Here is a 12590-nt window from a genome sequence, read left to right as displayed (position 1 = left end):
GTCACTCTTCCCTAAAGGGGGGCGGGCGTCACACAACCACATTGTCAATTATTCCTTTTGGATCACACAAAACCTAGTTTCGATGGCCTGTACTCTAGTTGGTTCCTCAACAAACCATCCTGTATACACTTCAGGAATTCCTCCTCTATGGTATTGTTACTAAACAATTGTTTCTATTATTGCTAGCTTTGCTCAGTCCATACGCAGATTAAAATTGCCTACAATTACAGCTGTACCTTTATTGCTTGCAGCTCTAATTTCCTGTTTAATACCACTCCCAATACCACTCTTATAGTTTACGTATTTATATACAACCCCCACTAATATTTTTTTCCCTCTTGGTGTTTCACACTCTACCAGACAGATTCAACATCTTTGGAGCTAATATCCTTCCTCTCTATTGCACTAATGTCCACTTTAATCAGGAATGCAACTCCACTGCCTTTTCCTTTTCATCTGTCCTTCCTAAGTACTGAATATCCTGGGATTTCCAGTTCCCACCTCTCATCACCTTGAAGCCATGTCTCCATCACCCTGACTGTATCAAACCTTTACTGCAATAAAGAGTTCTAGCACTATCCCTGGGGACTCCCCCTCCACCAACCATCCCAGGTACTCGAGTCAAACCTGACATATAGAAAGGAAATGGTCCTGATTGTAAGATTCAGTCAGTCCAGACCTCAATACTGACATGTGGCAATGTTGTAGCCCAATGCCTCCACCCTTAACTAACTATATTTTGGTTAAAAATCACACAACACCAGGTTATAGTCCAACAGGTTTAATTGGGATCACAACCACCTGATGAAGGAGCAGTGCTCCGAAAGCTAGTGCTTCCAGTTAAACCTGTTGGACTATAACCTGGTGTTGTGTGATTTTTAACTTTGTCCACCAGCATCTCCAAAACATGACTATATTTGGGTTCACATCTATCAGTTGAACTTCTGCTTGAAGCCAGAAAAACCCAACATGAGCAATTTCCCAATGCACAAACTGTAAAGCTGACCAATGTGTGACTTCACACACTATTTTTGCGTTTCATGTAGAAGTCTAGTTCATTTATGAACGCATAGATTAGGAGTTGAGGAGGCCTCTCAACCTCATGACCCTGCTCCACCATGCATTAGGATCATGGCTAATCTGATTACATCACATACCCGCCTACTTCAGTAACTTTATTTAAAAGGAAGCTTTCCACCTCTGCCTTAAATATGTTTGAACACTCTGTCTCCACTGTGTTTTGAGGAAGAGTGTTCCAAAGACTTTCAATCCTCTATGAGAAAAAAAATTCTTAAAAAATACTTCTAGTTTCTGTTTTCATTGAGTGAACCCTTATTTCAAACAGTGCCAACTAATTTTAGATTCTCCTCTAAGAGGAAACGTCCTTTCCACATTAACCCATCAAGACCCCTCAGAATCAAATATGTTTTTTTTACTCTTCTAACTTCCAACTGGTAACCTGTCCAACCTTTCCTCATAAGAGTAAAGTCATCACAGTCCTACTCTCTCATTAGCCAAGTTTAATCTAAGGGTGAATATACCTCAGCCAAGGGGAGAGGCTGAGAAAGAGAGTCCTGCACAGTAACCTCAGCTAGTGTTGAACTTGCACTGCCCTGAAAACCAACCATCCAGGCAACTGCCTCCAATGCCAATATGTTTTTCCCTTAGATAATGGGCCCAGGACAGTTCACAATATTCCAGTTAGTATGAAAAGTACCTCGTACAGTTTTAGAAAAACCTCCTTACTTTTACAGTCTATTCCCTTTGAAAAAAGACCAACATTCCACTTACCTTCCCTGTTATCCGATGAACATGTATGCTAGCTTTTTGTGATTCATGGACAAGGAGTCCCAAATCCCTCTGTCCATAATTTTCTGCAGTCTTTCTCTATTTAAATTATATGCAACGTCTCCGATCTTCCAACCACAATGCATAACCCCACATTTCCTGATATCGTATTTCATTTGCCAAGTTTTTGTCTATTCTATATCTCTCTGTAGACTCTTTGTGTCATCCTTATCACTTGCTTTCATATCTATTTTTGTCATCTGCAAAGTTGACTTTGAGACATTTATCTTCCTCATCCAAGTTATTAGTAAATATTGTAAATAATCATGGCTCCACCACTGATCCCTGTGGCACTCCACTGGTTATGGGTTGTCATGCTGAAAATGCCTCCCTTATTACAATTCTCTGTCTTGTATTAGTTAACCAAACCTCGATCAATGCTCATATCCTACTTCTAATATCACAGGCTCTAGCCAACCTGTTCAAGTACAGCTTCAACACTGGTAACCATCCACCAATGTGAAAAGTTCACCAGACACTTCCTGTACAGAAAAAGGACAAATTCACTCTGGCTAATTACATCCCCTAGTATCAATGGGTATCAGGGGCCAAACTCTCTGCTGGCTGGAGTCACACCTGACATATATGAAGGTGGCTGTGGTTGTTGGAGGTCTGTCATCTCAGCACTGGGACATCACTGCAGGAACTCCTCAGGTCCTTGGGCCCAACCATTTTCAGCTGCTTCATCAATTACTTTTCCTCCTCCACAAGGTCAGAAGTGGGAATGTTCATTGATAATTGTACCATTTACAAGTCTTCAGATATTAACACGGCGCATGTCCAAATGCAGCAAGACCTGGACAATATCTAGGTTTGGGCTGACAAATGGCAAGTAACATTTGTGCCACATAAGAACCGAGCAATATCATCTCCAACAAGAGAGATTCGAACTGTCATTCCTTGATATCAGGGGTGATGTTCCCAAAGTATGGCACCCTGCTCCTTTTTTTTGTGACACATGCCTTTCTGCCTTGAAATTCCAGTCAGGGCTCAATCAAATATGTGGAGCTGTATCTCCATTGTGACAGATGCCTCAGAGGCAGAACTGTCAGGGGAAGGCAAACTAAAAACTCTTTTTCACAAAGGTCAGCTGCCCTATTCTGACACACATTTCTGAGGAAAGGTCACTCGACCCAAAACGTTAACTCTGGTTTCTCTCCACCGATGCTGCCAGACCTGCTCAGATTTTCCAGCAATTTCTGCTTTGGTTCTATTCTGACATTGAAAGGTCCAGAATCACAGGGAACATCTGCTATCAAATGGTAAGTATGATAATGTAAGGGGAAATACCATGGGGAGTAGGTTCCAGATTAAAAGGTACCAGCTGGTAGGTGGCAGTGGGCAAGGGGTTAGTGCCAAAGGTAGGTAGGATACTCTGCCAGATAAGTGGAAATCTAGGTAAGTAATGTGCCAATTGATAAGTAATTGGGGGGCCAGGGTAGGGTGCCAGGTGGATAGGTGGTAAGTGGTATTTGTTAGTTGGTCATGGGCAAGTTGCTGGTGAGTAGGGTGGCAGATAAGTAGGACACCATGGTATTAGGTAGCCGGCAATGTGGTGAAGTGTTTTGGGTGGTTAAGGCTGGGATGTTGGGCCCAGAGCAGGGTCAGCAGGAGTTGGATCCTGTGAAAGGGGTCAGTAGAGGTCCAGAGCATGTAAAAGGGGATGGTTAGGTCTGGACTGGGTGGGAGAGGTGGTGTTGGGTTTGGAGCTGGGGGGGGTAAATCTGTCACTGACTCTGAGAATTTCAAATTGCTTACTACATTTATAACAGTGATTACACATAGAAAATACTTTCTGAAAAAATACTTTCATGAGACATGGGCATCATTGACTAAGCCAGTATTAATTGACCATCCCTAATAGACCTTGAGAATTTGGTGTTTTTTATACAGTCAGTTCTGCTATCGCGCGATAGTTCTGTTCTCGTGCAATCCCGCGTTATAAGAAAACCGTCTAATAGCAGCACCATTTAAACCATGTTATAACCAATACACGCTTTGAGATTATGTTAATAAACATACAGATTTGGACCCCATTTACCAACTTCTCAGAAACAGAACTCGAAATGATATCACTGACCACAACAGACCAAGAAAGATAAATAGCAAACGAGGCAGAACATCAATGCTTCACTAGAGGCTCACTGATGATGTTACCTAGGATGGTGGCTAAATGTCTACCAGCTCAGCCAGCAAACTTACAACCTAATCATGCTTTAAAAGCAAATGCTATAGAAACAGTGCCCACAATTTGTCAATCGTGTTATAACGAATTTGCATTGACAAAATGTTCATTATAGCAAAATGACCTGTATAAAGAAATGGTCCTGAATGGATTAATGTTCATGTTACACTGACTTTGTCCATTCTACTGAGGTGACAATCTGTGCCTCGAGACAAAGAATCCTACTGTAGCTTTCAGAGGGAGCAGAGGTCTCAGTACCAGCTCCTGATGGCCCTAGTTAATATGCCCAAATAGAAGGTGGTTGCAATCATGCAATCAACCATCTTCTCTCAGAACAGTACTTCTCCTACAGATATTCTCTAATGGTGTATATTCTACCACTAATCACAAGATAGACCCAAGACAAAGCAAAGACAAATGAGGATTGGTGGCAGCAAAATACCTCAAACAAACCTCACCCATGATCACATACTGGGAGAGGTGGCAAATCCCATAAGGTACCAGCATTGGCCATCCATAAAAATGTCACTAGGCCTCCTTAAACCTGAGTCCATGGAGCACTGTAAATTGGTTTTAGGGAACTGCTGCCGGTCAGGCAGTATCCATCAGGAATGAAGAGCTTATGCTCGAAACATCAACTGTCCTACTCCTTGGATGCTACCTGACTGGCTGTGCTTTTCCAGCAACACACATTTTGACTCTGATTTCCAGCATCTGCAGTCCTCACTTTCTCTGATATAAATATAAGCCTTTCTTTTTGATATGCCTTTCCTGTGCTCCAATGGGAGGTGTGGATCTCCTGGCAGCATACTGTGAGATGGCTAACACACCTCCACATTCCTCAGAGACCCTTTATCATCTCCACAGCTCCAGTGCCCAGTTGTCAATAATGAGGCGGTCAATGCCAGCTTATGGAGAACTTGAGCCAACAAACCACTCCCTTTCATCACCAGTACACTTTAGCTGGAGTATGCACTATCTACTGAATGCACTGTAACAAATCACCAAGCTTCCTCTACAGTCCCTCTGCCTTTAATGATCTCTACTACCAAGAACATCAGACAGAGCAGCAACATCCCATGCAAGCTCCTATGCAGGTTATACACCATCCTGACTTAGATACATAAAGCTTTTCCTTCATCATCACTGAGATTGCCTACCTGATGTGACTGTGGGAACACTATCACGTCCAGACCTGCAACAGTTCAAGAAGGTGCAGAATTCCCACCTCAGGGCAGTTAGAGATGGGTAATTGTAAACTCCACAGTGCTGTGATCTCACTTCAAACCTGGTACTAGTTTAAAGCTGAGACCTATGGACTCCTGCTCCATATCACTGGGCAGTTCACGAGTGGAGCAGCTGTCCATTTCAGCAGACTGTGACCCACAGATAGGTCCTGAAGGAGACAGGAGGTAGCTGGCTATGATTAATAATCCCACATTCAGGCAAGCTCCTGACTCATCTATCCACCCACCAGCCTGCCCATCTATTATATGCCACCCTATTCACATTTCCATGCTGCCCATCTGCCACCCTGCCCATCTGTTTACCCAACCTATCCCCTAATTCACTTACCTTACACATCTTCCTTCTCTCTGTAGCCTTTCAAAGCAGCTCTAGGGCAGTTAAACTCTTAGCCTCCTGGAAAACAGCAGCTGATGCTGCAAAAAGGCAGTGGCCTGGCTGCTATACAAGATTTCTGCACTGCTCTTGAGGGTTCCTGTGCTTAGATGATTCTTAAGGATCCTTCACTAAATGATCACTCAGAACACCAAAGGCTCGTTAATGTGTACGTTTATTGTCTGATGAGGGCCAGAAATAGAGTTTCTGATCCTGACCAGGAGATCTAGACTCAAGTTTGAAACAGTGAAGCAGATCAGCCACAACTCTCCTGGTTACTATCCTGTAATTTGCTCTAAGTGGCTGTGTGTATATGTACAGGAGGCGACTGGGGATACAGTTATGGGAGGTCTTCTTTGGTTAAATGGTTTATTTATTGATGCTTGTGGCCTAAGTTTAATCTGAACATAATTGAGCAGGAAACAAGAAGGTGCTGGGATCAGGTGGAATTGTACCTCAGTGGATATCAGTGATTGGAAAAAAAGCAGAAGGTTTGTAAAGCAAATGAAGATTTATCAATCAGCAGTCAACGAAATTTACAATCTGACTGTGAGTAAGATCCACTTGTTTTCAAATAGGTTAAATCTTGCTGCTTTTCAGGAAGGTTTGACACCATTTGACTTAGATGATGATTATAAATATTACCTGCTCTTTAAATGAAAATAGTGAGTATTTACAGTAATATTCAGTCACAATATTATATCCTTTGGAAGCTAAAGCATTCTTACAGCATTTGTGCATTCTCTATCGCATAATGATCTGTCTCTCTTTCAACATGTGGACATGTTCTGAAGAGTTAATTTTTAAAACAACCATCTGCTATATTTTGTAACACCTCTTATTTATCTCTAACCTCAAAGTAAGTCAGTTTCGTAACTGCTTTTACCAGCCTTTCTAATACTCTGAGCCCGAAACTACTTGTCACATTTCTTTTCTTACACAATGGAACAGTGGCTTGTTCAGTGAAAATGAATTCTTTCAGTTGCTGAAGTGTCTTCATTCAGTAAATGCACCAAGAGTCGAGAGCTCTGGTATGCTCTCTGACCTCATCACAATGGTTATTGGACAGCTTTTGCTTGTCATCCGACCCACAGCCTACATGAGGAGGAAGTGGTTTACAGAGCGGCAGATTAAAGCATGACATCAACTTCTAGTCGTCACTGCTGGTTCCAATTCCTTGGTTTTAGACGAACTCGGAAAATACCATTAGTATGTCACATTGTTCGGGCATCACTTTCCGATCATCAAAGAAAATAATAATGTCTTCTGTCTATTCACTCATATGTAATCACAAACCGAGCTGCCCACTGGCAGCACAGAAAGTTATTAATCACTGGTTCCATGCATAGTGAGGTTTTACACAGATAGTTATCACTTTTCATTATTCCATTCTAAACCGTCTTTTATCAAAAATAACCTATAGCCATTTCAGAACCAATGTACTTTTTCTTTCCCTGCTTCTGAGAAACAGTTTCTCGTCACTCACTTGTTCAAAATTCTACCTAGTTGAACTACCTAAAAGATATTGCTGAACAATGGTCACACACATACACTGCTTGAGCACATTCATTGTGTTGACTGACATTCCATCTTCCTCAGCACTCCTGGGTAGGATTCATCAAATTGCAGATACACTGAGATTCAAAGGACCCTGGGGCAGTGCATAATTCCAACCTGAGCAAATGAGGGGATTGAGAGGACATCACTTTCCCCTGGTCCACATTAAAGTGATTTCCTATCAGGCTATTGGGAGATGACCTGGACACTGGCTTTGGAAAGAACCCAGTCTTACCAAGTAAATCAGTTTTTTTATGGCATTAGGGAGTAGTGAAAATGCTACTTTCCATCTATGTTGAAGACTGCAATATAATGAGAAGTAGTGAACACGAATAGAGGGAATAGGAACAGGAGAAGACCATATGGCCTGTTGAACCTGCTCCACTATTCAATATGATCCTTTAATTCCACTTTCTGCCCACTCTTCGTATTATTTAATTTTCTGAGAAACCAAAAATCTGTCTATTTCAGCTTTCCCTACAGGTAATGATGGAACATCTACAGCCCTCTGTGATAGAGAATTTATCACCTTTTTGAGTGAAGACGTTTCTCTCATCTCAGTGCTAAATGAATGACTTGTCCTCTTGAATCTAAGCCTCTTGTTCAAGATTCCCCAGTCAGGTAAAGCAAGTGGAGTGGTGGGTGGGGAGGTATGGAAGGCTTTTATGGGACCTGGAAAAGCAGGAAATGTAACAAGGTAATTTACATAAGTAAGAAATAAGCATTTGTAGTTCCAATGGCAATTTTAGACAAGGAGATTAAGTCAATGGTGTGGTAGTAGCAAGTCAGAGTGCCCTGGCAGGATCTCACTTATTATACACTTGCATGTCATGACACTCATGGTATCACAGAATCACAACATTTATTACTGCACAGAATGAGGCCATTCATAGAATCCCTACACTGTCTGGAATGACCCTTCAAAGGGCATCCCATAAACCCAACTTCCTACCCTATAAGTGTATATTTCCCATGGCTAATCCACCCAGCCTGCACAACCCTGGACACTATAGGCCAAGCCACCTAACATGCACATCTTTGGACTGTGGGAGGAAACCAGAGCATGCGGAGGAAACCCACGCAGGCACGGGGAGAACGTGCAAACTCCACACAGACAGTTGCCAGAGGCTGGAATTGAACTCAGGTCCCTGGCACTGTGAGGCTAACCACTGACTTACCATGCCATCCATTCAGCCCATCATGCTCTTCAAATTAATAATATCTGCGTTAAAACATTTAGAAAGTAAGCCCAAGTGTCAAGATGCAGTGAGCAGAGATCATGAAACTGATGACACTGGGTTCATGGTCATTTAAAGACAGCATGGAACAGCCAGTTTTGCGCAGTCATATCTGAGGACAGCAGGACTCTCCGTTGATCTCCGAAGTACAGGCAAGGGGAGTAGGAGATTGACAGCTCGCATAGGGTCTCAGTCACATTGAACATAGGCCAGATTGGGGAATACGGGGAAGAAAGATAAGGGGAAGAAGTCAGAGGGTGGAGTTCAGTGTATGGAAGAGTGAAATGAGGAGTGGCCTGAGTGTGGCTGGGCAGAGGGCATTTGTGGAGACAGTCAATTGAGGTAAGAAAATGAGAGGCCTAAAAGAGGGGCTGTCAGTAACTGTCCACATTGAGGTCTATCTCAAGTGTTGTTTGGCAGAGCGAAGTTACACAGTCATTGGGGTTGGGGGTTGATTTGGAAGGGAGGCAGGTTTAGTCTAAACTCCAAGGATGATACTGGAAAGATCTGGGATCAGAGCTGAAAATTGATCGGATCGGTATAGATCAGCAGGGAGAGATGGCCTTTCCAATTGGAGGATGACTGTCTGGGGAATTGGGGAGGTTGAAGACTGGACACTGGCTTAGGTTAGGAGAGTGACAGGGATAAGTCTGACAGTGACAGGAAGGTGTAAGCCAACAGGTCCTAACATAAAACTGACATATACCACCTTGTCAGATTGTCTCCAAACTCACTGTTGCTGCCAGGAATTGAGATCGAAGTGAGAGGAGCCTAATGTGAGGTGGTAAAGCTTTGGCTGTAGACAATGGAAGAAGTTGAAAAACTTACTGCATGTAATTCTATGCACTAAACCCATAGACGCATGTGTTCTGATTTCATGATCTATCTTAATGCTCATAGTTCAATTACTGAAATATCTATGGGACCCATGCACCAAAATATTCCACACATTCTGAACAAGAATCATATCGGATTCAAAATGTTAATTAGCTTTTCTCTCTGCAGATCCTGCCAGACCTGTTAAGTTTTTCCAGCATTTTCTGTTTTTATTTCAGATTTCCAGTATCTATGATATTTTGCTTTTAATTACAGGAGAACCAGGCAATGACTAGCTCCAACAAAAGAGGATCTCCCTGTCTCCCCTTTCCATTCAATGGCATTTCCACCACTGAATCCCCAACCAACGACATCGTAGGATTTACCAGAGGCCAGAAACCAAACTACCCTCGCCATTAAAATACTGTGGTCAAACAAGCAGGTCAGAGCCTCAGAAACCTGCAGTAAGTTACTCACCTCTTGTCTTCCCAATGGCTATCAACCATCTACAAGTCAGGATTATGAAAGAATACTCCCCACTTTCTTGGATGGGTGCAGTGCCAACAACACTCAAGAAGCCTATGTCACTCAGACAAGTCAGTTCACCTGATTGGTTGCACCACCACCTTCAATACTTCCCTGTCTCCTTCCACCACCAACACATGGTGCCAGCCCTACAGTTACTGCGCAAGCCCCTTTGTGTGCACCTTCCAAACCCAAGTCCCCTACCACCTAAAAGAAAAATAGCATCTGATCTATGGGAAAACCATAGAAAGTAAATAGGAGCAAAAGTTGACCACTCAGCCCTTCAAGTCTGTTCCACCATGGCTGATCATCCAACTCAATATCTTTTCCTGCTTTCACAACACTTTGATCCCATTAACCCTAAGGATTATATCCGATTTTTTTCTTGAATGAATTCAATGTTTGGCTTCAACCACATTCCATGGCAGAGAATTCTGCAGACTCTACAGGTGAAGAAAGGTCTTCCCCATCTCAGACTGAAATGGCCTACCCCCAAACTTAGGCTGTGAGTCCAGTTCTGGACTCCCAGAGCATCAGGAACATGCTTCCTGCCTTTACCCTTGCTACTCCTGTTAGAATTGTGTGGGTTTCTATGAGATCCCCAATAAATATTTGGTCACCCTGTTACAGGAAGGATGTTATTAAGCTGGAAAGAGTGCAAAAAATATGTACATGGATGTAACCAAAACCAAAGAGTTTGAGTTATTAGGAGAGGCTGGATAGGCTCCGACCTTTTTTTTCTCTGGAATGTATGAAGCTGAGGGGTGACCTTATAGAAGTTTATAAAATCATGAAGGGCATAGACAGGGTGAATAGCCAAGGTCTTGACCCCCAGGATCAGGGAGTCCAGAACTAGAGGGCATTGGTTTAAGGTGAAAGGGACAAGATTTAAAAGGGACCCAAGGAGCGTTTTCTTTTACACAGAGTGGTGCATATATGGAACAAACTGCCAGAGGAAGTGGTAGAAGCAGGTACATTGACAATATTTGAAAGGCAGTTGGGTAGGTACATGGGTAGGAAGGATTTAGAGTGAAATGGACTAAATGCAGGTAAATGGGACTAGTTCAGTTTAGGAAACGTGGTCAGATGGACGAGTTGGGCTGAAGGACCTGTTTCCATGCTGTATTCCTCTGTGACTCTGTATTCCTAGCCAATCCAATCGCTCTTCATACTTCTGTCTTGCCATTCCAAGAATCTGTCTGGTAAACCTTCACTGCACTTCCTCTATAGCCAGAATATCTTTTCTCAAGTAAGGAGATCAAAACTGCACAAAATACTCCAAGTGTGGTTTCACCATGGTCTTTGCAATAGGATATCCCTGCTGTATGCTCAAATCCTCTCGTCATAAAGGTCAGATTACCATTTACCTTCATCACTGCCTGCTGCACCATGACCTGCAAGCACCATTCTAACCCACACTCCATCCCAACATGGAACAACTTTCTAACAACACTGCAGTCACTCAAGAAACTGCCTCACCATCACCCAATCAGGCAATGAGAATAAACAATAAATGCTGGCCAAGCCCACTTCCTGCAAACAATTATTTAAAACATTGAGAGTAACTTCCTGGATCAAACCCTGAACAACTGAAGAGCCTTCTTTCTTTGTTTGTAGTTTTGGTGGTGTTAATGAAAATTGTCTTATCGCATCTTTACATCGAAAATGTATTTAAAGGCCACTCACCACAACCTTCTCAAGGGCAATTAGGGATGGGTAACAAGTACTGGCTGAGATGTCGAGGGAACGAGAAGGTAAGGCTTTTGGTGGTCAATAGCTGACTGTTGGTGCAACACCAGCAGCAGATAAGCCTCATTCATCCAGAGAAGGTATCACACATAATGGCACTTATATGGATATGCGTTCCCAGGTCTCATAGCAGATGTTAAAGAGGCAGTTCTTGAGAAGACTGAGACTTTCTTTACTGGAATATAGGGGATTGTACAAGCAAGACCAACCAAGATCATTTAAGAACTCCAGATGTGAGGACTTGACAGGTTTCCCATGTTAGTGACTCTCAAGGTGATTCCAGCACTCCTTTTTTTGGATTCAGGACTGGTGTTTCCTGTGGCTCCATTCTTTATAAATTACAGGTGGTCACACACAGTAATGCACAGGAGTTTGCCAATGCCCACATCGATTGTGCAAACAAATTCATCAATTACTCGACAGATAAGGCCAAATGGGCTTTGGGCCACCATACATTTCCCAATAATGCCAAGGGTCATCAACTGCTCTATGTGGACCAGCCAGCGGCATAAGTGATTCAGAAAGGCATTCACTCTCTCAATGTGCAATTGGTCAGCGACCACAGGCACTGAGTCACGCACATCTGTTTACTTCCCATGGGGCTCTCATGATGCTTTCACTTTATGCAACTTATTGCACTAACCAGAATCTGAACTGGGCCATCCACGTAAAATGCTGTGGCTATAAGAACACGTCAGATGCTAAGTAGACTGTTGTGAGTAATTCACTTCCTGACTCCCCAAGTCCACCATCCACAAGGCATAAGAAAGGAGTATGATGGAATACTGCTCACTTGTCTGGATGGGTGCAACTCCAATAACACTGAAGAAGCTTGACACCAACCAAGACAAAGCAGCCTGCTTGATTGGCACCACATCCACAAGCACCCACTCCCTCACCAATGACACTCAGTAGCAGCAGAGTGTACTATCTCGAAGATACACTGCAGAAATTCACCAAAAGATCAGTAGACAGCACCTTCTGAACTGATGACCATTTCCATCTAGAAGGACAAGGGCAGCAAAACAATACAAACACCAGAATCTGCAAGT

The sequence above is a fragment of the Chiloscyllium punctatum genome, chromosome 8, assembly GCF_047496795.1.
Source record: "Chiloscyllium punctatum isolate Juve2018m chromosome 8, sChiPun1.3, whole genome shotgun sequence".
Classification (NCBI taxonomy): domain Eukaryota; kingdom Metazoa; phylum Chordata; class Chondrichthyes; order Orectolobiformes; family Hemiscylliidae; genus Chiloscyllium; species Chiloscyllium punctatum.
The sequence above is the reverse complement of the archived record's forward strand: the minus strand, read 5'-3'. Positions refer to the sequence as shown.